Source organism: Telmatherina bonti (genome assembly GCF_933228915.1).
Source record: "Telmatherina bonti genome assembly, chromosome: 8".
Taxonomy (NCBI): Eukaryota; Metazoa; Chordata; class Actinopteri; order Atheriniformes; family Telmatherinidae; genus Telmatherina; species Telmatherina bonti.
This window is the reverse complement of record NC_136626.1, coordinates 17,408,187-17,423,196: the sequence shown is the minus strand read 5'-3', so window position 1 is coordinate 17,423,196 and position 15,010 is coordinate 17,408,187. Positions and strand designations below refer to the sequence as shown.

The following is a 15,010-nucleotide window of genomic DNA, read 5'->3' as shown; positions in this document are numbered from 1 at the left end:
ACATATATATATATATATATACATACATATACATGTCTTATCACCTCAATTCCCTTTTAATATTCAGATCACATATGACACAAACAGGCAAAGGCCACTATCCATCATGTTCGACGCTGCTTTCATTCTCTTATTGTCTGGCTATGCTAAAGCTAGACTGCCTTTCATAGCACATACTCCGAAGCCATTTTCCCACAAGGCATCAGACAAACAAGATCCCTCTGTGATTTACAACAGAGGGGCCCACTTTATTATTTACTGGCAAGGCTCACAGTCTAAGAGCCAGACCATTACCTCCACATTGGTGCAGATGCCACAGGCAGCCGTTAGTCTCTCCATGTGGTAAGGCATGTAGGTGAAGACCCCATGCAAACTTAGAGTCACTGGTGTACCAAGCCTTCCTGGACTTGTTTAAGGATTGACCAAGACACTGCAAGCAGTAACTGCACAGTGAGAACTAAACACAATGCAACTCGTCAGTCATTTAGTAAATATTCTTCATTAAATGACTGTGAATTCTCATCACTCATAACTAATTTATAACAGTTCCTCACTTAAAAGTTGTTAATTCAACAATTTAATCAATATACTGTGCAAAATACTGTGGCATCAAAATAAGTGCATCCACACAGAGTGATGTTCTAATGCGTTAAATAAAGTTAGATGAGCAGATAAATGATCTTGTTGGCAAACGGAGTGGTTCAAGCTTGGCCAGTTAGACACATCTCTGCTGGCATCCAACCCTCTCTGAGCCCTGGCACAAGCTTCTGCTGCGGCAATTGGCAAAACAGGCAACAGCCATCTTAGTGTTTGCGGAATTGTGAGTTTCCTTGTGTGACTAACACAGTTTGGCTGTTGTTTAAAAAAAAAAAAAAAAACCTAAACCTCAATCTGCTCCTTCCTATTTTTGCCCTTATGGCATATCCCTGGAGGGCATTGGTTCAAATTCATTAGTGCTCCTTTATTTCCATGAAAATGGGAGACACTCTGCTCCCCATCTACCTCCTGTTTCTAACCAATTGCCTCCATTTCCCTTCTGCCTACAGTTGCTGTTGTTCCCTATGTCTCCTTCGACCATACACACAGTCCAACTCTCACTGTCATTTCTGCTTTCATTGTCTTATGTCTATCCCTCATTTTCCACCACACTAACCCAAGGGCAAGTACAGTGGGGCTGTAAACAGCACCCCTCCAAACCCATGCCAAACCTGCTTTTGCATTCCCTTTGATGCTGTTAGCCCCGACCACCACCCTGTTAGGATTACAGATTGGGGTAAAATGACAAAGTCATAAGGGTTGACTTAAGGGGTGGGGACTGGAGTAAGATTTGTCTCTTAGCTCCCACACATCCCTTGGCCTACAAAACTGATTCAGCTGCTGATGGAGAGCCCGACTGTCAGACCACAAGTGTTCAAATTTGCATTTATGTTTCAGTTTTGCGGCTGACAGCATTATTTCAAATAATTTACTGTGAAGAATTTGTAGATGGTACTTGTTGGTGAAGCACTCTGGATGCCACTGAGAGAAAAATAAAATTCAAACAGATTTTCATCTTTCCATACTAAAGACCCTATATTTATATTTCTGTCTTTTTTTTCTTTTTTTTTTTTTTTTTTACACTTTTGTTGAGTGAGATATCCCTTGAGTTTGATGGCACTGTTTTTTTTATGTATTCATCGAGATATACATTATACATCTTCCCGTCCCTTAAGTCCCTTTTCCTCTTCAAGTACCCATGTGTTGTCATCAGGCAAAGAGCTTGGCTACCTGCTCCTTTCTGTCTCAACATTATCAAGCTACAGAAACAACTAAAAACATCAATCATATTTAAAAAGACGATATTTTCCTTTTGCCATTTAAGTATTTTCTTACATTTTGCACTTAATGCAGAAAAGATTTAAACAGCACTCTTGATATTCAAGAAGGGCTTTCATTAAGGACTCTTCAGCTACATTTGCGCCACTGTTGAATAACACTTGTTATTATAGTGACATTTGACTGGAGACCTTTTAGGTTTGTACAGAATCTCGAACTACAGCTCTTGTTGTGTTGTCAGCTTGTTCACCAACGACAGCTGTTCAAAGTTGCAATATCTTTCAACATCTCATTAAACAAAAAGGTGAAGCTTTCTGGTGGCCACGGTGGTAAAAACAGATGGAAAAGATATCAAATCTATTCTGCCAGGGATTTCATCCATAAACAAAAGCATGACAGCAACTAGGGGGATCCCCCCCCCCGCAACACACCCTCTCATGGCACTAATCTCCCCAAATGTGGCTGGCTTTTCTGATTGCCATGTTGTCCTTCTTCTCTCAACCTCAATCACTCTTTAATCAGGATTATCTTCTGACATGGAGACTTAGGAGTTAATTAGGAGTCCAGCTACAGCAGGTGTTAGAGCCACATCTCATCGCTTGGATTATGTTTTCTATTCTTTAATTTATCATAAATTATAATCCTCATCATCGCTGACTGAAATCACTGAAAGACTGGCTACTTTGATTTGTTCATCAGCAGTGGAAAACAATGCTGTGGTGTGTAGCTTAGCTTGGTTTCGGTTGCACATCTATAATGAGCAGTCATAGTTCTTTAGAGACAGTTGCATCTTTACTGTTGGTGTGTGTATTCATGGTAAATGTAGAGGCATTTCCTCATTATAAAAGATGCATTATTTTTACATCCATTGCTCCTAAAAGAAAAAGAAAAACAAAGTCAGAAAAACTGCTGTAAATTTGGAACCTTCAAAAAAAGGAAAAGAAAACGTGATGTTGCCCGCTATGTTTCCTGTCAGCTGGGATACAGTGGCGAGTGCCTGTCTCCATTTACATACAAATGTCACCTTCTATCTTCCCAGGGGCTGGGGGAGGTTTTACTCTCTTCACTGTGATGCGCTTGACAAACCTTTCTACCCCGTCTGGGAGACAAGCTTGTGTTGCACACAGAGAAAGTGAGAGGAAACTCAATGCATTTTGCCTCTGGTGCCTTCTCTCTGCCTAGGCTCTTTTATGCGCCACTGGTACGCTATAATTTGTGTATCCAGACTGGAGCACATTGGCTTTGTTTCCATTTAACTGAAAGATGAGGCAGCGTGCTGTTTGAAAAGGCTGCTGAGGTTGTAATGGCTGAGGAAGTCTTATCATTGAGCTTTTCAATGGAGGGGTTTTGTCGTGGTACAGGAATCGGTTACATAAGTTATCTAAATCAGCAAGATGGCTAACAGAGATGATAAAAACGAGAACAACTACTGTAATAACGACTATCTTGCATAACAAGGGGGGGGGGGGGGGGGGGGGGGTGGCATCATGTGCATAAAAAAAGTCAGTGGCTCAGAAAGACCAGCCTGGCAGTGCAGCTGGTATTCCCAGAGATGTGCAGGAGGCCATTTTCTGTGTTTAACTGGCCCACATAGTGTTTCTGCGCCATTTCTCATAAACCAGGACATGTATCCCCCGATGCATAGGGATGAACAATCAGCCTAACAGGCAGGTAGTTACTCCTTCTTAACCCCAGCTAGCGGTGAGTGATGCAACAGAACAGCAGGTCCCCCTTCCCTAACCCCCCCACCCCCCCCACCTTCTCCTGCTGCCTCCCCCTTCCCCATTTTTCTCGTTTCTCTCGGCCCAGCTTTGCACACTCCCTCCTTTCATTAGTCTCGCTCCTCTCTTTATCCCTCTCCTTTCGTGGCTACTATTCACCCGCTCTCTCGTTCACCCAGACAATCTCGCTCTTTCCCAGAGGCCCGTGTTTCCGTGCTTGCATTACACACAATTACTTCCATCCATCAATTATCTGCCTACTCCTCCTTAGCTACCCAACTTCCCTCTCTCTGCTCCATGACAATAACCCCCACTATCCCGATTAAACATGTTTCGCTGCGACCACCATCTCACAAACACACCCCCACCCCTCAGGGCAGCTGAGTGTGCCTCCTCCCTCCCCCTTTCCCCCCCTCCTTTCTCTTTCCGCAAAGCTTACCTCCCCCGTTGGCCACCCTCACACCAGATGTCCCAAAAGTTTGGGTGAGCATGTGCATGTATGGACAGAGCAGGAACAAAAGGACAGGGTGATGGCAGGGGTAAGGGCACAGATGGGTGGCAGTGGTCACTGGGGTGGGCAGGGGTAAACTGAATGGTGCCCAGCCATGTTCCCTTGGCTTTTATGTGTTGCATTAAACATCATCGGATAACCAACATTTAGCAGATATAAACAAACTAATTAATTTCTCTGATAGAGATTTAACCAGTACACGCTTTGAGTTGGATAAAATTCTGATCCTTTTTGGCTGCCAACTGCTTCTACCACAGCACTGCGGGCAACGTGTTAATGTTTCACTGATGTCAGCTCCATTTTTTGCTCCCAGAGTTTGTGAGTTATGCTGGGGAGTGTGATGAGGAGAAGATGCAGTATAACCAAATGCAAATGCACTAAACTTTGATCCTTTACTCTTATTTGGTCTCCGAGCCTCACAACCACAGTCGGAGTGAATAAAGTAACATACAATGATCTGGTCATTTGTAGTCATTTGGTGGTCATTTTAAACATAAAATATGTTTCTATTCTACATTGCCACTGTATGAAATAACACGGATTAAAAAAATTGACGTGTGAGCCTAAACCATGGAGGCCTTAAGTGGTCTAAATTCTTATTGTGTTATAAGACATAGTTTTATTCCAAACTTGAGCTTGTAAAACCTTTCCAATAAAGTGTAAAAATGAAGAGAAGATATCTTATTTCCACAGAGATGGCTCAACAGTCTAGTGTGCAGGAGTCCAAAGAAGTATGTTCAGATGAGCTAAATGCAACGTGTTTGAAGCTTTAGACACAAGGTTGGGATCCTTATGCCCTCCAACTCCCCTTCCCACAAAAATGTCAGTGCAGTTAATTCTTCTAAACCTTAAAGGGGTCAAACATCCAAAGCACAGGGAAGCCCTTCGTGCCACACCTAGTTTGCAAAGAGGAGAAGGAGTTGCCCCAAGGGGAACCTCTGCACGTCAGTTTGTGTGAAGCCAGCTGGTAATCACACTAAACATAACTACAACCCAACGGCAAGCATCAGACGACACCCTGAGGAGATGCAGACAGACAGGACCAGACACGCCCATCTGATGTCAGTCCCAGACTGGGTGTTAATTACTTCTCACCATGAAACACCAGTTCACATCAGCTCCATATTCATAAAGAGGATGGGATCAGGGCCAGGGGGGATAGGCGAATGGATTGACATTTGGGCGAATGTGCAATGTCTGGTAGTTTCCTCTGGCTGGCTTTAACAAACTAAACACTATGTTTCTTCAACTGTCTTACACCTTCAGGGTAGTGAGTGAGGGGGGTCTCCAATGCATCTGCAAAAGCAGATTACTGTCACTTCAGAGGGAGCTGAAGAAAACCTGAAAGTACCAAGGGAATAGACAGGAGGCTGGGGGGGGGGTGAATAAATTCCCAAAAGAATTACTAGATAGTCTGCCTGGGATTAGTAGATTTGTGTAGATGAGAGTAACCTTTAATAAATTAATGAATGTTCTTGAAATAAAACTCACAAAAAAGGGGGAAAAAAAACACAGGAACAAGAAAGAAAAGCACAGCTTAGATAAAAGGGTACTCTATGAAAGGACAAATGTAGAAAGCAAAAAAAAGGAAATAGCTGAACAAACTTGAAAGCAACCTGACAGTAGGCCAAGATGCAACAACTCAGCCAGTGATGGATCAATCCTGTTGAGTTCACTCGCTTTATCACAGCTTTGCCTTATCTGAACCCTGTTTCACAACCTGTGTCATCACACATCAAAACCTCCTCCTTCCTTATCTAAAAGTGCTGACCTTTACATTTCAGGAGAAGCATGTGTTTGGGTGCTGCCAAAAGGGTCATGGCTATTTCTCCCTTTCACCAAGTTAAATTGAGAACTGGGCACCCACAACAACCAGCAGAGGGATCCAAGTGGGCAGTTCATAACTCCTCTGCCACCTGCCGATCCCATGTTTTACCCTCTGGAGCTGAAGAGAGTATGTTGGACCAGAAACAAAAAGTCAGTCTCTGGAAGTTTCATAATGATTTCTAATGATTAGGTTTTACATTATCATGACAGAAACGTTTGTTTTTTCCTCTGAGCACTTGACAAATTGTGGTACACCAAGTATAGAAGTTATGACATTTCATGCAATGTGCCTTAACGTACTGACACTGTGCATTTAAAATGAGAGACCCTGCTGCCTTGCAGGTTTCTGAAATGGATGCAGTGGCCAGAAAGAGACATTTTGAAATTAACCTCAACTTTTAGGGGAAAAAAAAAAAAAGAAATATAAAATGGTTTAATTAAACATCCAAAGCCATGTTCAGTCATTTGATTTTGGCAAAATTTGTTCTTTTAAACTTTATATATACTGGCAAAATATTTTAATTTAAACTTGTTAATTCATAGTGAGCTATCCTCAACAAAATACCTTGTACTGATCAGTAATGCCTCCCACTCCCCCAGTTTGATAACCTAGTACTAGGGCTGGGCGATATGACCTTTTAGTAATATCCTGATATTTTTTGCCATGTCATGATATACGATATATATCTCGATATTTACCTTAGCCTTGAATTAATGCTTTGGTGCTTACAATCACATCAGTAAGATGTCTCCATTAAAACATAATTGTTCATACTGCATTAAGATATGCTGATTTTAAACATTCATGCCAAAAGGATGAAATTGTAACGAAGCAAACCGCATTTATTGAACAGTTAAAGCAGTGGCAGAAACATGTCATTTTAAAACAAAATAAAGTGACTTTGCATGATGTAATAAATGCAACGTATGAAAATAGGTGCTCTAGGGGGGACTTTTCAAATGATGAACTATTATAAGGCTTTGCTTTATGGATACGTTTCTTGAGTTGTCGTATTTTTTTTTTTTAATCGCAGAGTTTAGCATAGAAATCAGTCTTATAATACAGGTAGAATGCCCTCGTATCATCTCCAATAAACGGCTTCAGCCAGTGTTTAATTCAGGATTTGATTCCCACTCCTTTCTGTACTTTCTAGAGACATGACGAGCTAGATAAATATGCTTGTGTCACACACAGTGGATGAGGTGAGTAAGTGACAGAGGCTGTGAATGTAATAAAATATAATGAATTATTTTTGCGTGACGTGAAAAACTTTGCAATTTACATCCCACTCTGTAATCCAGAGCGGGATCAGTGGCAGATTTGGCTGTTCATTGTGACTGTATGTGGAGTCGTGCAGGAGTCCTCTCTGCTCCTCCGGCTGCAGCTGCAGCTTTAGGACGTGGAGAGACTCTCGTTCCTGACAATAACTTTACAATATGTGCTTTAAAGTCAGTCGCCAAAACACCAGAAAAGTCTCCAATAACTCCTGTAAAAGTTGCTAGATTTGTCGCTAGTCGCTTTTCACAAGAAGTCACCAGATTTAGCGAGAAAGTGGCTACATGCTGCCTCTCATGACGTAGCACGTAGCTCACGTTATGTACATAACGAGGTGCGCTTGCTTTAACTCTCTGTGCAAAGCGGTGCAGAGTCGAGGAGGAGGGAGAAAACCCCGCCTACAGCTAAAAACAACTGCGTGACAACAAGATACTCGAATATAGGTATTTTCTATATTCGCACAGGGGACTAGCAACGATATATCGAGTATATTCGATATATCGCCCAGCCCTACCTTGTACTGATCAATAATACCTCCCACTCCCCCAGTTTTATATGAAGTAATAATCACATCGGATCGGCAGCTACTTCTTCACAAAGTTCTTGTGAATTCCAGTGAAAATGTCTGCTAAACTTGAAGCGTTATCCACAGAACCTCTCACGGAGTTCAGAAAACTCATCAGAGTTATACTTTATCGGAGTCCTGCAGTTTATCGCCAGCATTACTGGCTGCAGCTGCTCTCTGCAGGACAATCAGCTTCTAATTGTAGTAACCTCTTTAAAATCTCAGTTTAGCCTTGGCATGTGCCTGCAATTGCAAGCTAAACCCTATAGCTTCAAGGCAGGTGCCTTTTTACGACAACAGACAGCAGATTCTAGTACACATTTGCAAATTTATGCAACTATTACAGAAAAAAAAAGAGTAAATATAATTACTGTTAATCTTTTATTAAGTAATTATAGGCTCTACCTGCTAGTGCCACTGGGTAGTACAGACTGTCTAAAATTCAGTTAGGGCTGTGACAATACGCTTTCGTCACGGTTCGATCCAATTACGATATATTTTGGTGCTGATTTAATTTAAACTGCAATTTTTTACAATTCTTCAATATTGCTTATTTTTGTAGACTACAAACACATAAAGGTACAAAACTTTTTCTGCTCGTCATTTTCCTTGACATCCGTTAGAAAAAAAAACAGAAGTCAGACCATCTTTCTGCTGCTATAATGCCCAAGAAGACAAGTTTAAAGATCAATAAAAACACTAAAAATGACAAAAAATTTTTTTATAATGGATTACTTTATTTATTTGAAAAACATCTTTCCATTACGTTTACATTTATAGCGATGTCTCTAAGCCTTTTCCAAGTGACCCAATGTCTCAAGGCATGCTTCCTCCCGTTTTCACAGCCAAAATAAATTACACCTTGTGTCATTGGAAGAGCACTGATTAAGCCATCAGAGCAAATTAAAATGAATAAACATAATTAGCTGAGCGTGTAAGAGTGCCACTGCAAAGTGAAAATGTCTTCCTTTTACCATAACAGTCATATCAGCACACCTATTATTAACTGTACTTCTATGTCAAGTACTATGTGACTAATTGCAAAGCACTTTATGCCATCAAAATGCTTCTAATTTGGCAATGATTAAAATAAACAGGGCACACAATGTGTGTAATAAGGAATGAGGGTGGCAGGGGAGTATTGATTAATGATCTGGTATCATGACTGTGTTTTAGAAATTTTGTTTGGACAACAATATGAAGTACAACACCAAAAAGTTAGTTCATTGAACCTAAACAACTAATTGATGGAATCTAGGAAAAGAAGTATATTTGTTAAAGTGCTTCAATAAACTTGAAGAGAATATTTGCACTAATTCAGTAAAAACAGCATGTGGCTTTTTTTTTAAATTCTTTAAATGGCAGAGATCTAATAGTGACACTTGAAAATGTTTTGCTGGTTGCCAGTTTTGGTGCACCATCTGGAAAGATTTGAATAATAAAAGGCTTTTTTAAGTAACAAGAGCTTTGCTTGTGCGTAGAAATGGGTTTTCAAAGAACAGCCTTAAAAGACATGTCAACAAATGGACTTGATATTTCAAAAGTCAATAGCATATAAATTTTAAAAAAAAAATATTCGGAAAGACAACTTTCTAAGTAAAAAGGAAGCATAAATGAATAGCTCTCATTCAACCAGATAGGCCTGCGGCATACTTAAATCTCCACTTCCCCTGTCAAAAAATAAAATGGATAGCATACACCCTACTGTTGAGATAGGGGAAATGAAAGAAAACACCTCAGAGTAGTAATTGCAAAGGAAATTAATTTAAAAACCCAAATGGAAGATATTTCTCCAAGACATTCATACTTGGGGGTGAAAGAGAGGAATCATATCCGGGGCACAATTCAATTAGCTTTTCCTCAAAGTGCAGGGAAAGGAGCTCGAGGGAAGAAAAAAAAAAAGAAAGAAAAGAAAAAAACCACAAGTTTACTTCAATAACTCAAGAATTCAAATAAGTAATGTTTTCAATGCCACCTTCCTTCCCCACTATGCATTACCATAGCTTACAAATTTCCCAGTCAGAACTAAATCTATCTGAGACTTTGGCAGACATATAGAAATAAGGAAAATGAAGTAAAGCACACTTTCCTGATGCTGCTGTAACAGACACACTGGTCCCACTAAGCTAACTGTGCCTACCAGCTTGTCCCTGGTATTTCCATTCTTTTTTTTGTCCGTCTTGCCCAGTTGCTTGACAGTGATCAGGGGTGATAAATTGTTCAATTAAAGACGCATTAAGAATCCAAAACACACTTGACGTGAAGCCTCTGGATTTAGGTGTTGTCCAATTACTCTAAAGGACAAGACTCCCTCTCGCTACTGACAATCAACATGTGACTTTCATCATAAGACAAATGAGTTTATTTATACAAGGCAGCAGGCTGATTGAATACAGGTACACAAGACTGATGAGTTAAAATAGGTAAAACGTGATCTTTAATCACCCATGGAAATGTACACTGTGGTAGAATTTGTGCACAAAAGAAGATCAAAACATACATAATTTCCAATGTGTTGCATCTGCTTTCAGTTCATTCCACTTCTTTTTAGGGGATTGGGGGGATTTCTGCACTCCTAAATTTCAAGCCTTTTAGCCTTTTTAACTATTACTACCAACACAAAACTGTCATTGGACTTTAAGTAATTCATTATTTTTTAGAGCTTCAGCTGCTATTGAGTTAGGGTTACATCGCCTGGGGAAGGTTTATCCTTAACTGTTGGAATAAAATTAAGATCCTTTGCAAGTCACTAAATTTATTGCTTTAACTAAAAGGAGGGTAAAAAAAATAAATAAAGAAAGGAAAGTCATAGCCTGGAGTGGGATAAACTTTCATACACAAGACATAGGTTACTCCTCAAGGCTGAGAATTACCAGCAAGTGGGAAAAAAATAAAGCTAATAAAAAAAAAAACGGACAAAGCGCTTATTCTTCTTGAAGCGTGTTAAACAAATTGAAGGCACTACCTGTTGTATAACAAAAGAAGAACCAAAGTCAGTAGCAACAAATGCCTCATAGTTTCACCACTACACAGCATACTTTGAACACACTTGCTAGCATGCAGAAGCAGCATCTCTGGCCCAGCACTGGGTTAAAGCATGTTTCCAAATCTTTAACTCTTTCAACTTTTGATTATTAAGAACCAATCCTAAAGCTTCGGTCCTGCACATGGGATGCTAAACCATTTTAAACATAATATGACTGAACTGTGCTTCTCTATATGTCAATGGGTCACGGTTTAGAGAGCACCAGCGCTGAAAAGAACTGTATCAGTAAAAAGACTAAACCACTAACTGAGATCTTGGTTGTGTTTACCAAATGTAAGTAAAAACGTGGATGAAATGATAGTAAACAACTTTCCAGTAAAACACAGCAGAACAGCAATGATTTATTGTCTCGTCGGACCAAGAGAAGCAACACTTAAACGAATGCTATAACTTTCATGGCACATAAACAGTTTTAAATCAGTTACTTATATGATATCATGCTTTCAAGAAGAGGAAAATTAGAAGTGACTTACTTCACCCGCGGGAGAAAACTATTTCTGCGACTACCCCCTCGTTGGTTTTTGGGGGGGACAGTTTTAAAATCCGTATTCTGTGTAGCTGTGGTCAATTCCCCCAGAGGAAAAAGAAAGAGACATAGTTGCGTTGCATTCTTGTTTGCACAAAAACGTTATATTCCACTTTTAACAGAGCCAGGGAGTCACTTCTTAAAAGAGAGACCGAGTTTAAAATACTCCTATTATTCTCGGTGAGTTTGTGTTCCTTTCCCCACCGAGATCAGACGCTCCAAGCCAGAAGCTCCTCAGAGAAAGAAAAATAAAATACTCTATAATAATCCGTGCGCGACACCGCTGCACGCGGATCTCCAAATGTGGATCTCTTTATTGGTGTCTCTCGTTATCTCCGCGTACCAGGTTTGGATTCCTTTCTTTCTAAATCCATCTCGTACGAGCTGGGGGTGGGGAGACAGGAGTCAAATACCCCCCTTCTCCCTCCCCTTTAAAGCTGGGAGAGAGAGAGAGAAAAAAAAAAAAAAGAAGCGGATCCTTGTGCTGCGTTCAATGACGCTTCATACACTTCGTCTCTTGACTTCTCCTCCATTGTACGTCCTGCCAGTTGGTGCGTTCAAGCAGCTTTAGTCTTATGTCAAAACGCAGTGGGGCTTGTAACGCAACGACTTACTGTGGCTGATCTGTCACTTAATAAATGTCCTGAAGAAGCATAATGAAGAAAAACAAAAATAAAAAAAATATCAAGAAGAAACTGGAAAAAAAAACAACTTAACATTTCCAGATGCAACTTCCCTGTTCCCAGCTATTTACAGTTCTCTGTAAGTCAGAAACTGATTTGAATATGATTTCATCCAATAATATTAGTGCTTTCCAGAAAGAGCTGCTATGATTGGTTGGTTTTGAGACTATCAGCTGGTGTCCACTATTGTCCAGCAGGGAGGCTGGACACATACTGGAGACACACAAACCAGCCCACAGTAACGCAGCTGGTCAGCATGAAGCAGTAGTCTGCAGCTAACTGGGGTCGGTTTCTTATGAATGAGATCATAAGTTAATTCCAAATGCATCCTTGCTCAGCAAGTTGTAAAAGTAACTGGCTTTTTCCTCAGATTTAAAATGTAGCCTCAGTGCAGAAAAAAAATGACTATGTCTCTTTGCCCAGCTACCACTGTTCAGATGAAAAATGTCAGTAGCCGGCTGAGTTAAAGCACCTTCTCAAAGCATTAAGAACCACGGTGTATGATGGAAACCTGAAGAAAATGAAATGAAATTAAGCATTCTTCTGAGGGTTCTACAATTTTTGAAGCACAGTGCATCAAATAAAAGGCCTATTCTGTCTAACTGTAAGGTGAGTAGTAATATATTTTGTGTGAACTTTTCAGCTTTCGCAGGCATTCATGGATGGGAACAAGCCTTTCTAAAAAGACCAATCTTGCTGGGTTTTGGCAGAAAGCCATCCTGAGCTACAAGCAATCCTCCACTGCCCCCTTTCTGCTCTTTGTTTAAAACCCAGTGTGACATGTAACACACTGTAAAGAGATGTGAAAGGTGTGCATGCATGTGTGTGTGTATGTGTTTATGGGTGGGTGAGGGTCTAATCAATTCATGAGTGGATAAAAGAAATGTGTTTATGTTGCACGGATTTCTCCCTTGGCCTCTTATTCACACTACAGTCCCTTATTTAATCAAGGTGGTAAATCTAAGCAGCAACCCAGAGCTCTCACCACCATTCCCCTGGTGCCATGAGCCTTAACATGGTAAATTTCACTCGGTCAGGGAAATGGGCTCGGTGGCCGATGCTAGTACTTCGGATGGATAAAAAGAACACTTACTGCCTGACATGTGCAATCCATAACAGAATAATGAGACTCCTCCACACTAGGAGCTCTCTTCCTCTGCTCTCCCTGACCACTTTTTGTTTTCCTTGTGAGTGTTCATAAATGCCATGTAAATCCAGCAAGCGGGAGATGTGGCAAGTGCTCCAGGGAGAGTGTATAATCGTTTGTGCGTTGTTGCTGAATCTCGTAACAGCGTGTAGTGTGTGAAGATGCCCCAAACAACCGGTGAACCTTGTTGAAACTAATAGCTTCCTTCTGTCCGCTGCCATGCTTTCAGGCAAAGGTGATCTCAACTACAACAACTACAACATCTGCTTGTCAAACTACTCGCAATCAACAAGATGCATTTTAAGGAAGAGAAAAATGGAAAGTATGTGGCAGTAATTCGCCACCAAAACATTGAACGCATCTCATGTTTAGCCTGTTCGGATTTCCACACCTGTCGGCAACTTTCCCTTTGCCACTATCCTGTTTTAAAACCCACGAGAGACTATAAAAAGAACCATGCTTCGGTCCGCATTGTCTTCCCGCTCCCTTTCGTTCATCTTTGTCACCCCTAGGGGTTGAGGCACAATCACCTCCGATAGCAGCGAGCCATCGCTCACTCTGTCCCTGGAGGCGACAGCCCACTTACTGCCAGCTTGTGCTCAAATGGAGGACATTTTATCACCCCACTGAAAACACAATTAAAAACGCACGCACGCGCCAGCCACCCCTCGAGAGCCACCCTTTGACACAAGTTTAGTTACTCCAAGACTGCCTCATCCTCTCAGATATTTACTTTCCCTGTGACTGAGTGTTTGTCAGCAAGGTTGGAAAGTGTTTTTTTTTTGTTTTTTTTTTGTAGTGCACACAAGACACTGCAAGAAAGAGAGGAAGTGGCCCAGAGCTCAGTGTTAAATGCTCTTCTCTGAGAGACATTTGCTGCCTTGTAGCTTCAACAGTTTGGTGATAAGTGATGCTCTGGGCAAGTGCCGTTTTTTTTTTTCCCCCCTCTTCCTGGAAGCCAAAATGGAGGACAGTGTCCCACAGGGTTTGTAGCAATGGGAGGTTTTATTAACACACACATACTGTACTCACAAATGTACACACAGCGAGCAGGAACAGAGACAGACTGACGGCTATTAGAGTGCAATGATGCTTGCCCTTATCTCCCACCATGATAGAGATCTACAAAGAGCTTGAGAGAGATTATGAATTCATTACCTTGATACACAAGTGAGCACTGAAATAGACGGGAGTTTGAGAATGGAGATAGGAGCCTGGTAGGTGCATTGGGAGGAGCAGGGATGGGAATGCAATGAATTTCAAGCTGCATTTAGGGAATTAATCTGTACTTTTCTGCAGAGAGGGGTCACGCATTGTCTTGAAAGCTTATAGTAATACAGTTACACATTGAAGGCTCAAATGCTGTCGAACCACAAACTTTTAGTTTAAAAGCCCATTCAGTACCTTTTGGCCTTTCTATTCCATCAACCTTGGTGCATTTCTATTAGCGTATCAAGAGTTTAAAAAGAAGTAGTAGCATTTGTTTCTTTTTAATGAGAAACAATCTATCCCCTGTGATTATTCTTTGGCGTTACTGGCTTCTGTTTATGTGCACTTGCCTTCTTTGTTATGTCTGAGGCAAAACCTGGTATGTATATTGCAGATGATGCACACAGCACCAAAGCTAGTTTGAGTACAATAAAAAAAACTATACAGAGGTATTTCAGTCACGTTTAATCAAACTAACATATCTGATTTAAGTTGGACAAACACAGTCATGCAATACAACAAATATCCAGTTTAGCTGCAGCAGATTCGGCATCAAGTACCTTACCAATAACTGCAAAACATCCCATTGATTTACCAAAAAAGAAAAAGAAAAACTAGCCTTCAGGTAAATAATGTTATTTGGCCGAAATGACCTGGAATTAACAGAAATTATATAAAATTACA

At 40.7% G+C, this 15,010-nt stretch overlaps 1 protein-coding gene across 1 annotated transcript in view; it reads right to left on the bottom strand.

Moving 5' to 3' along the window:
- Positions 1-11,536, bottom strand: part of ptprsa (protein tyrosine phosphatase receptor type Sa) — a 162,220-nt gene extending 150,684 nt beyond the window's left edge. Inside the window, exon 1 of the mRNA XM_079244759.1 lies at positions 11,235-11,536. The gene's annotated coding sequence lies outside the window, so the exon portion shown is untranslated. The remainder of the gene's footprint in view (positions 1-11,234) is intronic.
- Positions 11,537-15,010: the final 3,474 nt, after the last annotated feature.